The 15,139-nt window shown below is 32.6% G+C and overlaps 1 protein-coding gene across 2 annotated transcripts in view; it reads left to right on the forward strand.

Annotated features, from left to right (window-relative positions):
- LOC145242079 (ornithine aminotransferase, mitochondrial-like) overlaps positions 1–15,139 on the forward strand; it is a 138,397-nt gene that overhangs the window by 13,387 nt on the left and 109,871 nt on the right. The window contains exon 1 of one of the 2 annotated variants that reach the window (XM_080104989.1): positions 5,511–5,700. The exons of the other annotated variant lie outside the window; for it this stretch is intronic. The gene's annotated coding sequence lies outside the window, so the exon portion shown is untranslated. Of the gene's footprint in view, positions 1–5,510; positions 5,701–15,139 lie in introns of those variants that run through there. 2 annotated transcript variants of the gene reach the window in all.

Genomic DNA, 15,139 nt, shown 5'->3' on the forward strand with positions numbered 1-15,139 from the left:
CAACTACACTGTTCACTTTTATTTTTCACTTCCTTTTCCTCTTAGTGTTACAGGTTCGAGCCTGCCTGTCTGCTTACTACTTTTTTGTTTTTTGCTGCTATTTACATTTTTTTAGGGCGTTGGTTATTTTTTTTTAGGTCTCTGTTGATCAATACCCTTACTATAAAACATCTCCACACCAGGGCAATATTGGTTACCCTCCACTAGTCTATAATATAAATCACAAACGTCTGTTAGTGTGTGTGTATGTTTGTATGTTTTGTGAAAACTTTCGACACATGCGACTAACACTGACAAAATTGGTATCGTTTAAAATCTCAGTCTCTCGGACATATAAATATCCAAAACATTCATTCTTTCACCGTCAACTGGACAATTTTTTACAAGGAGGGGTCACTTTTTGTCAACAATTTTGCAAAGTCGTCATACGCCTTGCAATAACTAGTCTTATTTCGAAACCCGCCATGTCATTTGTCGCAGTGGGTACAGCTACTAAACCGCTCACTTTTTTTTCTTTTCTTTTCTTTTCTTCCTTCGCATTACAGAGTCCTGCTTACTACTTTTTTCTTTTTTTTTTTTTTTGTGTCCGCACAGGTACTCACTGCTATTTTTATTTTTGTAGGTGGTTGGTTCATTTTTTTTTTTGGTGTTTGAAACATTTTTTAGGGCTCTGTTGATCAATACTCTTACCATAAAATCTCTCCACATCCAGGCAACGCCGGGTACTCCTGCTAGTTTATTAGAATTGACAAAAAACATCAGTAAAAACCATTGTTTTTTTTATCTGAAAACTTCATTTATTGACTACAAAATTTCTTTCTGATAGTGCAAAAGCGCCATCAGTTTCAATGCGGATGAAAAAAAGCGGTCAACCAATTGATCAACAAGGGCAGACAATCCTAATGCACACACGGAAACCATCAACATAATCACTGATTACCTCCCTTTATTATGTTTTATAATAAAACATGGTCTTGTCTGTTACTTGTTAAAAAACGGCAAATTTGTTTTTCATCAATAAAAAAAAAAAATATTTGATCAATTTTGTGATTTTTGGAATATGAAATCTTCATTTCGTGACAAGTAGGGACAGAATAAAATTTTTTCTTTTTTTTTTTAAATTGCATTTATGGTGGCAATTAAAAGTAAAGAAATTACAGAAAAGTTTGTATGATATACATACCAGTTACAGAACAAAGATGAAATATTAAAAAGTCACATAATTTGATCAAGCAGATTTTTTATATTGAAAAAAATCAAATTTCACAACTAAGCGAGTTATAGTGTTTTCATCGACTATGATGGAATCCAGTGAAATAAAAAAAAGGGAGAGACAACTCAATTCGAAGTGTCGAGGTAAAAATTAGCCTTATATTCAATGCAGTTTAGTAGTAAAATTGATAAAAATTATAAATTATGATTTTCTTAGTTAAAAAAACTACTTGATCAATTTACATCATTTTTGGAATATGACATCATCATACCATGACCAGTATGTTACTTAATCAAGATTTTTCCGCATTTTTTTAAAATAAGTGCAATTTGGAAAAAAACACCAAGAAATTGTTTTCTCTAAAGCTGTTGCGTCTCAGTTTTTTAATAAAAAAAAAAACAAAGAATAAGTCAAAATTAAAGCAAGACGTAAAGCTATTAAAACGTATTTCATTTCATGTTTCCAGATGTCGCATTTTGTATTTACCAAGTGACGTCACATATTGGTGGCCATGTTGTCTATGTTTCAAAGCAGGACCTACAAATGTCAAGATAGTTAAAAAAATATATATATATTTTAACACTTAAGTATTTTTGTATAAAAAATTTTTTATCGTTATTAAATCTGTAGGTAAAAATAATTGCTTTGAGTATTTGAAAAAAAAAAAACATTCAAATTATAAAAAAAAAAGAAGATATTTGTAATAAAAATAAAAATCTAAATTTCCAATGACAAAAGAGAAGTTTTTCTTATGTATGGATGTAAAAATACACAGAGAATTAATTTTTACCTCCACTGCTTTCTTTTAAACTACTTCTTCATCGAAAATAGTGAATCATGGTCGCTATGCTCTTTTATCACAATCTATATATAGGAATAAAAATATAAAATATGAATAAAAATATAAAAATAGGTACAAAGGTATGACGTCATGGGAAAAAAGAAAAACTATAGCATTAGAAAGATATCAACGTGTGTTCACATGCATATGTATGTTGGTGTACATCTGTATGTATGCGTGTGTTTATTTCCATGTGTATGTGGGGTGGAGAGGGCTCCCGTAAGCCGTGGTGAAGGCAACCCCTCTAGGAGAAGTAAATCTCTGAGTTAAAAAACCATAAAGCGGAAGACCAGTACCCGCATTAAGCTGGTCTGCAGTTTGACTTGTTGCTGGCTATCTTGCTCTTGCTTGTTGCTGGATGTCAACATTTTGAACCGAGAGAGAGATTTAGCTGTCGTACAAAGCTAAAACTTTATAACATCATCTTTGTATAGATACTCCCTCAGGAATTTGTCTATAAAAAGATAGTCCTATGGTGATGAAAATGTTGTGACGCGTGTAGGCCTGAAATGCTGGAAGCATGTAATAATTGATCTGCTATCATATGTATCTATGTATATATGTATGTATACGTGTATGTATGTTTATATATGTACATGTGTATGTATATGTATGTATATGTGTATATGTATGTATGTATGTGTGTATATGTTTGTGTATGTATATACCTATATATATGTTTGTATGTATGTGTATATATACATATATGTGTTTTATGTGTATATATGCATATATGTGTGTATGTATGCATGTGTGTATGTATGCATATATATATATATGTATGTGTATGTATGCATATATATGAGTGTATATGTGCATGTATGTGTGTATGTGTATGAATGCATATATATATGTGTATGTATATGTAGGTAAGTGTATGTATATATATGTTCATATGTGTACGTATATGTATGTTTATGTGTATATGTACTCGTATACGTGTGTGTATATGTGTACGTGTGCATGTGCGTATGTATATGTAAGAATGTGTAAAGTGCATTGTGTATGTATATATGTATATATCTGCGTATGTGTATATATGTAAGTATTCATGTATATATTTATATGTATGTATGCCAATGACCGTCTTGTATATGTTTGCATGTGTGTATGTATGTATATGTATGTGCATGCATGTGTATTATGCATTGTGTATGTATGTATGTATGTATATATGTGTGTGATGTGTGTATGTGTATGTATGTGTATATATGTATGTATGTGTGCATGTATATATATGTATGTATAACAATGACCGTCTTCAGTGTCATGTCTGCTTAAGCCTGTGAATTCACCGGTAGGACTAAATGTCATTTTCAGGCTCATGGACTTTTAGTGTCTGAGGGAGTGGCACTCGTCTGACAAGACGTTGCAATCATCATATATATGCATATATATGTATATATATATGCATATATATATGCATATATATATATGCATATATATATGCATATATATGCACATATATATGCATATATATATGTATATATATATATGCATATATATATGCATATATATATGCATATATATGCATATATATATATGTGCATATATATATGCATATATATATGCATATATCTATGCATATATGCATATATATATGCATATATATGCATATATGCACATGTATATATGCATATATATATATATATATATATATATATATATATATATATATTTTAAATCCAAGCGTCTTTAACTCATTTTCAGTTGGACTGTGTTCTCGTCGGTTCGTACGTTGATTTGTTTGGAAAATTATGTGTGAGTTTGTTTATATTATTGTCATGTGCTGCAGAAGAATGAGTCTAAAACAAACTTTATTAAAAAAAATGTATGTATGCGTGTGTTTATTTCCATGTGTATGTGGGGTGGAGAGGGCTCCCGTAAGCCGTGGTGAAGGCAACCCCTCTAGGAGAAGTAAATCTCTGAGTTAAAAAACATAAAGAGGGAGACCAGTACCCGCATTAAGCTGGTCTGCAGTTTGACTTTTGCTGACTATCTTGCTCTTGCTTGTTGCTGGATGTCAACATTTTGAACCGAGAGAGAGATTTAGCTAATTGATCTGCCATCATTATATGTATCTATGTATATATATATATTTATATGTGTATACATGTTTATGTACATGTGTATATGTGTGTATATCTATGTATATATGTATGTGTATATATGTTTGTGTGTGTATATATGTGTATATATGCATGTATGTGCATGTATGTATATAGGCGTGTGTATGTGTATTTATACATGTGTGTATGTATGTAGATGTATGCATGTGTATGTATGCATATATATGTGTATGTATGTATGAGCATGTATGCATATGTGTATGAGTGCATATTTATGTACGTGTATGTAGGTAAGTGTATGCATATATGTATGTGCATATGGGTATATGTATGTATATGTGTGTATGTATTTGTATATGTGTATGTATGTATATCTGTATGTATGCATGTATGTCTGTATACGTATGTATGTGTATTATTCATGGTGTATGTATATATGTGTGTATGTTTTCAGATATGTATGTGTGTATGTGTAGATATGTATATTTGCGTTTATATATATATATGTATATATGCCAATGACCGTCTTGTGTATGTTTATGTATGTATAAGTATGTCTATGTATGCATATATGTAATGTGTATGTATGTATATATGTGGGTTATTTGTATGTGTGTATGTGTATGTATGTGTATATATGTATGCATGCGTGCATGTATATATATGTATATATATACCAGTGACCGTCTTCAGTGTCATGTCTGCTTGTGCGTGTGAATTTTGCCGGCAGGATTAAAATCATTTTCGGCTCATGGACTTTCAGTACCTGAGGGAGTGGCACTCGTCTGACAAGATGTTGCAATCGTCATTATATATATATATATATATATATATATATATATATATATATATATATAATGTCATCGTGACATTTATTGGGTCGGTTTCTACTAGTATTTGTTTAATTTTCGATTTTTGGGTGTCTAATATCAGCCATTTTTTCTTGTTCCAACTTAAGATTCGGCACTACTTCGAATTCAAAGTAAGTAAACGCTTTAAAATGAATTGAAACACACAAAAAAACTTATCCAGGTAGGTAGAAGAGTACCTTATCTTTCCTTTGGTAACTTTTCTTTGTTGTATATTTATTTTTTGATCAATGACGAAATTTTCGTTTTGTTGCCTATACTGCAAAATACCCCTGCATTCTGATTCTAGCTCCAGGGTTAGATACAAATGATGTATACAGCAATTAAGCTCATTTCCGCCAAGAGAGAAAGAAGAAGAAGAAGAAGGAGGAGGAGGAGGAAGAGAAAGAAGAGGACTAAGAAGATGCATTCACATATGTTTGGACACGTGTCTGCTAAAGCTTAACTTATCTGCCAATAATTAATAGTAGCTCAACGGATAAGACCCATATCGATTGCCGTCGCTTTTGCAAACGGCGCAATTCATAGATAGATCTGCATTAGGAACGCACGGGCGCACGCACGTCGCACGGCTCTCTTCGAGTTAAAATTTTGTGTAAAATTTAGCGTTCCGTATTTTGTTTATAATTAACTTAAATCAAATAAGACGTCATCTGTAAATATATATATATATATATTTTTAATTGTTCAGACGACAACACAAAAAAGGTAAAAAAAAATTTTAAATTCTTTTCACTTCCTAAAAGATAAACCGGCATTTCCCTCTCGGACCTTATTGTTATTGAATCAACAAAACAGGATCTTTTTTTTTTTTTATTATTTATTTTTTAATGTATTTTGGGCTGTTAGTACTGTTGTTGCGACTGTCAAACTAGGATCAAAGTGTATCTGTCCTGTTCACCTTCATTCCATGAAGCAAATTTGTTTCCGTCGAAATTTAACTTTTAACGGCACCATTACTTCAATTGTGTGGTGCTGGTGCAGGTGCACGTCGTTTCCGTCTTTTTCTTTTCCTTTCCTTTCTATCTTTTTTTTTTTTTGTATTGCCTCTCTAACTATTTAAATTTTTTGGTGCTTCTTCAGTAATAGAATGAAATCGAAATATTGTATTTCAAGCAAAACTAATAGTATCTACTTAATTGCCATGTCGCAGTCATCCCAAAATTACGAAAAACTGAGATAGAAAATTAATTCTTAATGAAAATAGTTTTCGAAGATAATTAGCGAAAATTGAGTTCTGCTAAAAAAGAGAAAAGAAACCGGTGAGTTCGAATTGGGAGATAATTATTTTTTGAAAACTTTGAAACTCTTAAGCCAATTTAGCAAAACTCAATTTTCGCTAATTGTCCCCCAAAACTGTTTTCATTAGTAATTAATTTTCTACCTTATCGTTTTTCATAATTTTTGGATATGTTCATCAATGTGACATGACAGTTAATTAGATACTGCTGTTTTTAGCTTAAATTCAATATTTTGATTTTCGAATTTCGCTTTAATAACAAGGAAGCACCATTTTTTTTTATGTAAGAAAACAAATTTGAACAGGAAAAATAGGGATCATAAAAGAAAGAATACAAATAACTAGCATAGGTACCCAGCGTTGCCTGGGTTGATATGAAGTTCCGTTTGATATACACCTGTATACTAATCATTTTCATCATGGACAACGTGGATACACCCACAACAAAAATAAAAGAACGGATAAAAACATGTAAATGTAATCGCCCAAAAAAAGAAGTATGTGATACCCTCTCCAATAAATATTTCGGCAGAAGGGCCACAAAGAGAAGAAACTATTCTCCGGATATTGAGCACTGGAAAGACCCCCTCCCCCCCAAAAAAAAATAAATAATTAAAAATATATCTTTTGTTTCAATAAAAATAGCAGCGATCGCAAAAAAAAAAAAAAAAAAGAAAAAAAAAGATCTACCAAAAATTAATTCGAAAAACAATTAAAATGAAATTTTTCGTCATTTTATATTTCTAATGTAATCCCCCCCCCCCCAATGAATTTGTCATGTTTTGGGGTTCGTTCTGTTTATAAAATTGTTAGGTGAAAGTACAGAATGGTCTCATAAAAATTATTTTATGTTTCAAACGTAATTCCCGTCCCCCAACATGACAAAAAAACAAAAAAAAAGTGTATTTTTCATGTCCCCCCCCTCGATCGCCAAACTTGAAAAAATTATAGAGATGACATGACTGGTTGAACGCTTTGTGGCCAAAAAGTTGGTGTACATTTTACGTTAAATTTATATAGAAAAGTTATCCCCCACAGTAAAATGACTAAAAATGTGTATCAGTTGATGTTAAGCATTATTTCTAAAAAAAAAAAAGAAAAAAAAAGAAGTTGTTTCAAACAATGAAAAGTGTAGTACCTGTTCTGATACTACACTTTACCTTTTCTGTCCTCGGTCAGTGGAGGAGAAGTCCTTCTAGACTGAGACAATTTTTCCTTTTTGTTCCTATCTAGAGTGCTCCTCTTTGGGGATCTGGATTTTCCCCACATTAAAAACTGACCTTGTGTCTAACTCTGTCCTCGAGGGGAGGCAAGTAGATAGGCACAATGACATGCGTGTGTCATTAACATCATCCGAATGACGAAGACATTTTGAAATTTTAATCCCAGCAACGCCAGATATATCTGCTAGACTTTTGTTAATAAAAAAAAGGTTTTCTGCTACTAGCAGGGAGACCCGACCTGGCCCGGAATTGAATGATGATTAATGGATATTTTACACTCCCATATTTTTATTGTCATGGAAATCAGTGAAATTGCCCATTTTTCAATCAAATTGATTGATTGCCTAGTTGGGGACCGATCGCGGTGCATTGAGAGGAAGCTTCACATGTCTTCCTGCAGTGACTTGGTCCACAATATATTGTAGTCTACATTGCACTGTAAAGAACTTAATGTTGAATTATTTTTATATATAATGGCTTGAATTAAAGTTTAAAATGCAAAAGTTAATTATGATATTTCAATCGTGCTCTAAACAGAAACATTAATTTCGAACACGCCCCTGTCATAAATAAAAGAACTTACTTTTGATTTTATATGCCTGGCCTTACTGCTTGTGTGGTCATAATGGCTTCAATTGAAGTTTAAAATGAAAAAGTAAAGTATCATGGTGCAATTATGCTTCAAACAGAAACATTCATTTCGAAGGTGCCCCTGTCATATCAAAGGACCTACTGTTGATTTTATATGCCAGGCCTTTCTGCTTGTGTGGCAATTAAACTTCTCAAATGCACTTATGATATTAGGTTGTGTAAGGTGTTAAATCTGGTCAAACTTGGCTGTTCAATCTTTCTATCGGATTATTTTGAATCTAAGAACACTGCCAAGTACACAATGTACCGTGGTGTGAAATTTCATAAACATCAACCCAGCCGTTTTTGAGTCCATGGGGAACGAACTTAAACACACAGACAAAGTTCCTTTTATATAATCGTAGAGATTATGTAAATGAAACTTTGTGCATGCATGTGTGTGTGAGCGTGCGGAAATGGGTGGTCTGATTTTTATGAAATTTCACACAATGATACTTGATGTTTCTGGAAGTGTTCTTAGATAGGTTTTGTCTCGGAATGCTTCCAATAAGTATCAAAAGTTGACAATCAAAAAGATCTGATAAAAAGAGAGAAGTTTGATTTGGACCAAATTTTACACTTTTATGCAACCAAGCATCACAAGTGCATTTGCACAGTTTTATCACCGCACAAGCAGAAAAGCCCAGCCAATACAATCAACATTAGATTCTTTTATAAGACAGAGGCACGTTCGAAATTAATCGTTTGAGAGACCAACTAAACCATGATACTTGACTTTTGCGTGTTTAGCTTTAATTCAAGTAATTATGTAAAAAATAATTTGATAAAATCAACAGTTGATTCTTTGATAAGACAGGGGGACGTTCAAAATGAATATTTTCTGTTTAGAGCACAATTAAACTGTGATACTTGCATTTTGCATTTTAAACTTCAAGTCAAGCCATTATTTAAAGATAATTTTATAAAATCAACAGTGCAATGTAGATTACAATGCATTTTAGACGAAGTCACTGCAGAGGGAAGTATGTGAGAGCAGGCAACCAATCGATTTGATTGAAAAATGGGCGATTTCACCAATTTTGATGACACAAAGTATTGGAACATTTGTTGATCCTCTTTCCAGTCCGGACAACGTCAGGTCTCCCTGCTGGTATTGACTAAAACTGGAAATCTTATTTTTAAATAAAATTTTACTCTTTGCCCCCATGCTGCTAACAAACATAAAACCAAGTCTATATTTTTCTGTGTGATCAGACATCAACAGTTTTGGAAATACTGGAGAAAAAGATGTTTTAAATAATAAAATAAATTATTCAAAACTTTAATCTTATGAAGCATCCGTGGTGATCACCTATTTTATGATGAGAGAGAACGAGTAACCATTTTTCTCGTATTTTCAGAATAATTGCCATTAAGAAAAAATTAAATCGTTTTAAAATAAGTCAAACCATAAAAAAGACTTGTTTAGGTAGGTAGACGAGTAACGTATCTTGCCTTTGGTAACATTTGTCATATATTTGCTTTTTTTAACCACTTTTTCATTTTGTTGTCTATATGATAAAATTCTCACAATTTTTTTTTTCAGAAATTATTTTTCATGTATTACCACACAATTTTTTTAAATTTATTTTATTGTATTGCCATCCCAGACTTAGGGTTGGTGCTGGAGTTAATAAAAGACATTTTTTGTTACTGACAAAATAATATATTGATAGCATGGGAGAAAATGGATATATTTGCACATATTTTCCTACAAAATAATATGTCATTTGGCTAGGATTAAAGTGTAGTATCTTTTGTGTTATGATGCTGAACTTTTCTGTCGTTGGTCAGTGAAGGAGAAATCCTTTTAAACTGAGGCAATTTCTATTTTGTTTCCATCTAAAATAGCTCTTTTGTAGAACTGAATTTTGTTCACATTTTTGCAAACCATCTTGCATTTAATTCTGCCCTCGTGAGGAGACAAGTAAATATACACAAATTCGCATGGAGTACTGTTGTCATATTTGGGCTGGTGAATCTGTGCCTCATTTGAAGGTTCTTGACAAATTGCAGAAACGTATCTATAATTTTTTTTTTTTTTTTTTTACATAGGCAACACCACATTATCAAGGCCAAGAGGCCACTCAAGGATAAGGGTTAAATAGTGTACAGTAGAAATTGGACAATATAGTAATCATTAGTAATGAAAATTTGGTAAATTTGATAACTTATATGGAACGGCTCATCAAGAACTTATTTACGTTAGACTTGAACACAACCATATTGTAGTCAGCTGGAAAGCAGGAAAACGGAAGACAATTCCACAGGCGTGCAGTTCTAAGAAAGAAGCTTTGTTCATGGAATCTACGTTTAGGTTTAGGCACAGATAAAGAGTGAGGGGAATTATTGATAGTGTTTACAGCTAGACGAGTGTTTCTTGTGAAAGTTTGGCGAGGGGGGACCATAGATTGAAGCTCAGTCGAACACTTTCCATGAAAATAACGATACATCAGAGACAAACTCGCAACATCTCTTCTGTGAGATAGAGGTTGCAAGGAGGAGAAAAGGACATCTCCTACAAGGCTACGAAGTCTATTTTGAACTCTATCAAGGCAGGACAAGTCCTTTCTAGCAGCTCCTGCTCAGATGTGGCAACAGTATTCCATCCTTGGACGTACCTGGCTCTTATATAGAATAGCATCAGCAGTGAGATATTTACCGGATCGATAGAAAGATCCCACCATTTTTCCAGCGGCCTTGGCAACAGATTTGATGTACGTGTTCCATTTAAGATCAGGAGTAATGGTCAAGCCCAGAAGCTTGTCAAAACTTGAGGCCTCCTGAAGACGAGAGCCATTCATTTCAATTGATGCCAGATGTGGATCAGAATGTTGATGATGTAAAGAGAGAAGCTTGGTTTTAGATGCATTAAAAGTAACCAGCCACTCCTTTCCCCATTGTACTATGTACTACTACGTGATTGGTCCCAGACTTTCTTTTTCACTAGTCTCTCTCTCTCTCTCTCTCTCTCTCACAAACATGATGTTGCTAGTCTCAGTCTTTTCTACTATTATGATATGTGCTCTTCAGAAGTGTCTGATCTATTCCTTTGTTCCAGCTGGTCTAGAGGCCTCTATCAATTCATTGTTTTAATACCTCTTTGAAATACAGCTTTGTATTCCAGTAGCTTCTTTCCAAGGACTACAAGTGTTGGAACTCTCTTCCTGCTCACTGTTTTCCTTCTACCTACAGCCTTGGTCTTTTCAAGACTAAGGTCAATAGGCATCTCCTGTCTTTGCAATAATCAGCTTTTGTTCTTGTTAGCTCTTTACATCAAGTGGGTTCATGCATTGTCTTAAGCAATTTCCTTAAAAAAAATAATAAAAAAGAAATATAGACGTGTATTGATTCTAATTATAGAAGGGGGGCCCAGTAGTGTACGTTTATAACGTCCCAAATGAATGAATGCCAAGTAAATTTGGTGATTCTACATTATTGGGACGAGATTTTGTAGTCGATAAATTGAGTTTTCAGATAAAAAACAATGGTTTCAACTATTTTTTTTGTCAATTCTAATAAGTTACAATGGTAGCTTCCAAATTATGCAGTCGGAATTACCTGAATATTACTGAATTATTAAAGAAAACAACTTTAATCGTGTTAGCAGGTGAAAAATTGCCGCCATCTTGTTTGAATCTAAACGGAAAATTACCTCCCTTTTGAACTCTCCTGTGTATTGCGATCTTCAAAATCTATTTTTTATTTTCTTTAATAAATAATTTTCTACCTTATCGATTTTTGTAATTTTTTGATATAATCATCTTAAAAATATAGATACCATTGTTTTGATGTGAAATTCAGTATAACGATTTCTGAAATCTCGTCCCAATAGTGTAGAAGCGTCGTAAATTTATTTTGTGTTCCCATTTCAACTTACGTCAAAGTTTTATAAGGCACAAAAAATATGGGCGAAATTGATTATAAGGGTTCCTGTAAATTTAACCGTCATCCTGAGCAATCTATTGTTTAGTTAATGTTCCTGGTCAAATTTTAGTGTAAAAATGTTAAGTGCTAAAAGTCATAAAAACACATACTAAGTACTGGTGGTAATATGAAAATAAAAAAAATCAGTATAATCGAATTATTAAAATTTAATTTAGCCCCAAATTATGCAGGAATTAAGAAAGAATGAAAATAAAATGCAATGTAATGTTAAGTAAAAATGTATTCAGTTATTTCATATATTCTACTTTATTCAATTTTACAAATTCTTTTGCAGTGAAGGGGATAAAAACATTGGACAAATACAATAGAAAGAGGCTAATTTACTTAACCATTTGGTAATAATCCATAGTGTAAATGTGGTATTGTGGTGCTTACTGAAGTTAACAAGAATGATTCAGAATGAGTCTAGTTAGCAATAGCAATATTACCCCCCCCCCATTTTTTTTAGCTCTTTATTATTAACTAGCGAGGGTACTTGGCGTTGCTCGAGTGTGTGGAGGTGTAGTAAGGAACCCGGGGAGGGGGGGTAAAAGAAGTGGTAGTAGCGAGGAGGGGGAATCAAAACAACAGTAGGCAGTTTGGGTGAAGAGCGGTGTGAAAAAAAAACCCAAAAAAAGTGGTAGTAGGCAGGTAGGCGCGAACTCGTAAAAAACAACGTAACACCTTAGCCGATGTCTCCATTGTACAGCTGGAAGTTAAGAGCGTTGAAATTAAACGTAGTCAATCCACCAACGGTCACAATGACTTGCTAAAATGTCGGCATAAAAAGCGACCTCTCCTTATACAAAACTGCCGAGTTGAGAGTGAAGGAATTAATGTTTTACGCCAATTATTGGGGACACATAACCATGCTGACACAAGTACAAACACAATATATGCAAAATTTTACAAACACAATATATGCAAAATTTTACAAACACAATATATGCAAAATTTTACAAACACAATATATGCAAAATTTTACAAACACAATATATGCAAAATTTTACAAACACAATATATGCAGAATTATATCAATAAAGGTGAATTTGTATAACTTATTCCGTCATTATATCTTAATTTGCTTCAGTTTATATTTATCCGTTACAACTTTGCACTGTATTGACGTCTGTGAATTAAAATTTATTTTATATAAACACAAAACAAAACTACATTAATTGCTTATTTCTTATTTTAGATTATTTTTTCAACAATTGATTTTTACTTACAAAAATTGTTTGAAAATAGAAATAGAGAAACGATTATTTTTTATATTTGTGAATTCAAAAAATATATTAACTTCCATATAAGTTATCAACTTTACCAAATTTTCATTACTAATGATTACTATACTGTCCAATTTCTACTGTACACTCTTTAACCCTTATCCTTGAGTGGCCTCTTGGCCTTGATAATGTGGTGATGCCTATGTAAAAAAAAAAAAAAAAAAAAAACTTCTAAAAACCAATGAAGTTGCATTTTAATGTTGGTTTTCTTTGTTTCTGTGGCATGATCCCTGACTTTGCTAGAAGACATTTTGGACGATGATAGTGTCTTTGGATATTTCCAAGAGTAACACCAACATTTAATATAAATGTATTGCTTTAGCAAAGGAATAAAGGATATATATTAGTGTTGGGACCATTATTGGAATTGGGAAAATCGGAACTTTTGGAGTATCGGAATCGGAAAAATTAGTGCCTATTTTCGAATGCCAAAAACGATTTTCTTTAATTATCTTTTTTATTTGATTTTTTTTTTTTTAAACAAAATCTTCCAATGCTGGTAGTTATGGTAAAATAATAAAGATTCATTGATTTTAAACTACTAGTTAAAGTAACATCTAAAGGTACCCCCACCCCCCACAAAGTGTGTTTTTACGTTTGAGAAAATATATGTACATTTAACATTTGTTTTTACGGTGCCCGGGAATAAATAACAATTTTATAGTTAAATATTTAGAGATTTATAAAGAATCGGAATCAGTAATTGTATCGGAATCTGGAATTTAATATGTAATCTGTAATTGTATCGGAATCAGTAAAAAATGTTGGAATCGTCCCATCACTAATACATACATAGAACATGCATATCAAAAATGGAAATAAAATGAAACATTGAGAGAATAGAAGGGTCACCAAGTAGTAAGTGCTGCCTAAAACAGAGTTTTGTAAATGAAAAATGGAGAAAAACGAAACTTTAGTTTAAAACATTTTTTAAACATTTATATAGACATGTGTTTAGTGAAAAAAGTTTAGTTAGTTACAAGTATGTAAGTTAATATGTTCATAGTGTGGATATACGTATGTGAGTATTTAGCAGCGTAGCATTGTGTATGTGTGTATGTTGGTTTACCTTGTTTTTGTTAGTGCGCGTAAGTAGGTAATAATTCTTTTCTGTTTGCTTGACTCTTGCTAGTGTGGTGTGTAAGAATGTGCCTATGAGAATAAGAATGCTCGCACATGAGTAATTTAGTTCTTTCCGCCACCTTCTCTTCGTCTGAAATCAAAGGGGAGATGCTAGGCAGACGTTCTTGGTTCTTCCATGCACGTTCGGCTGGTGAAGTCTGGAGAAAACTGATTTTGTTGACCAGGTACTGGTTTATTATCTTCACATATTTGTGTGACTTTTGTGGGTTGGGAACAATTTCTATTGATTGAAAATATTCTGAGTTCACAAGTTCCTGTGAAAACTTCCTTGCTTTCAAGAGTGAGGAGGAAAGCAAATTCCAACGAAGCGAAAAACGAAAGAGCGTATCATTTAGAATTATATTTGCTTTTTAGAGTCCGTAACAGTCACTTCTCAATTAAGTGGCTACATTTCTGCCAATGCAAAACTTGTTTTCCGTTTACTGCCCCCCTCCAAACAAGTTTTCCATTTCAAAACAAATCTAAAAAAAAAAAAACTGTTGATATTATTTGTTTTGAACTTTAGAATAAAAATCTAAACAAAAGTTCACTTCATCAAATCTCCTCACTAACGTAATGTACTTGCAATAACCCTTATCCCTGAGTGGCTTCCGGGCCTTGATAAGTGGTGATCACTGTGTAACAAAAAAAAAAAAAAAAAAAAAAAAAGTTGTTATGAGTCATTTCCTTTGATATAAAAAGTTAATGTTACCCACAAG

This window comes from Euprymna scolopes, chromosome 21 (assembly GCF_053919585.1).
Source record: "Euprymna scolopes isolate OS-2025 chromosome 21, ASM5391958v1, whole genome shotgun sequence".
In the NCBI taxonomy this organism is placed as follows: domain Eukaryota; kingdom Metazoa; phylum Mollusca; class Cephalopoda; order Sepiida; family Sepiolidae; genus Euprymna; species Euprymna scolopes.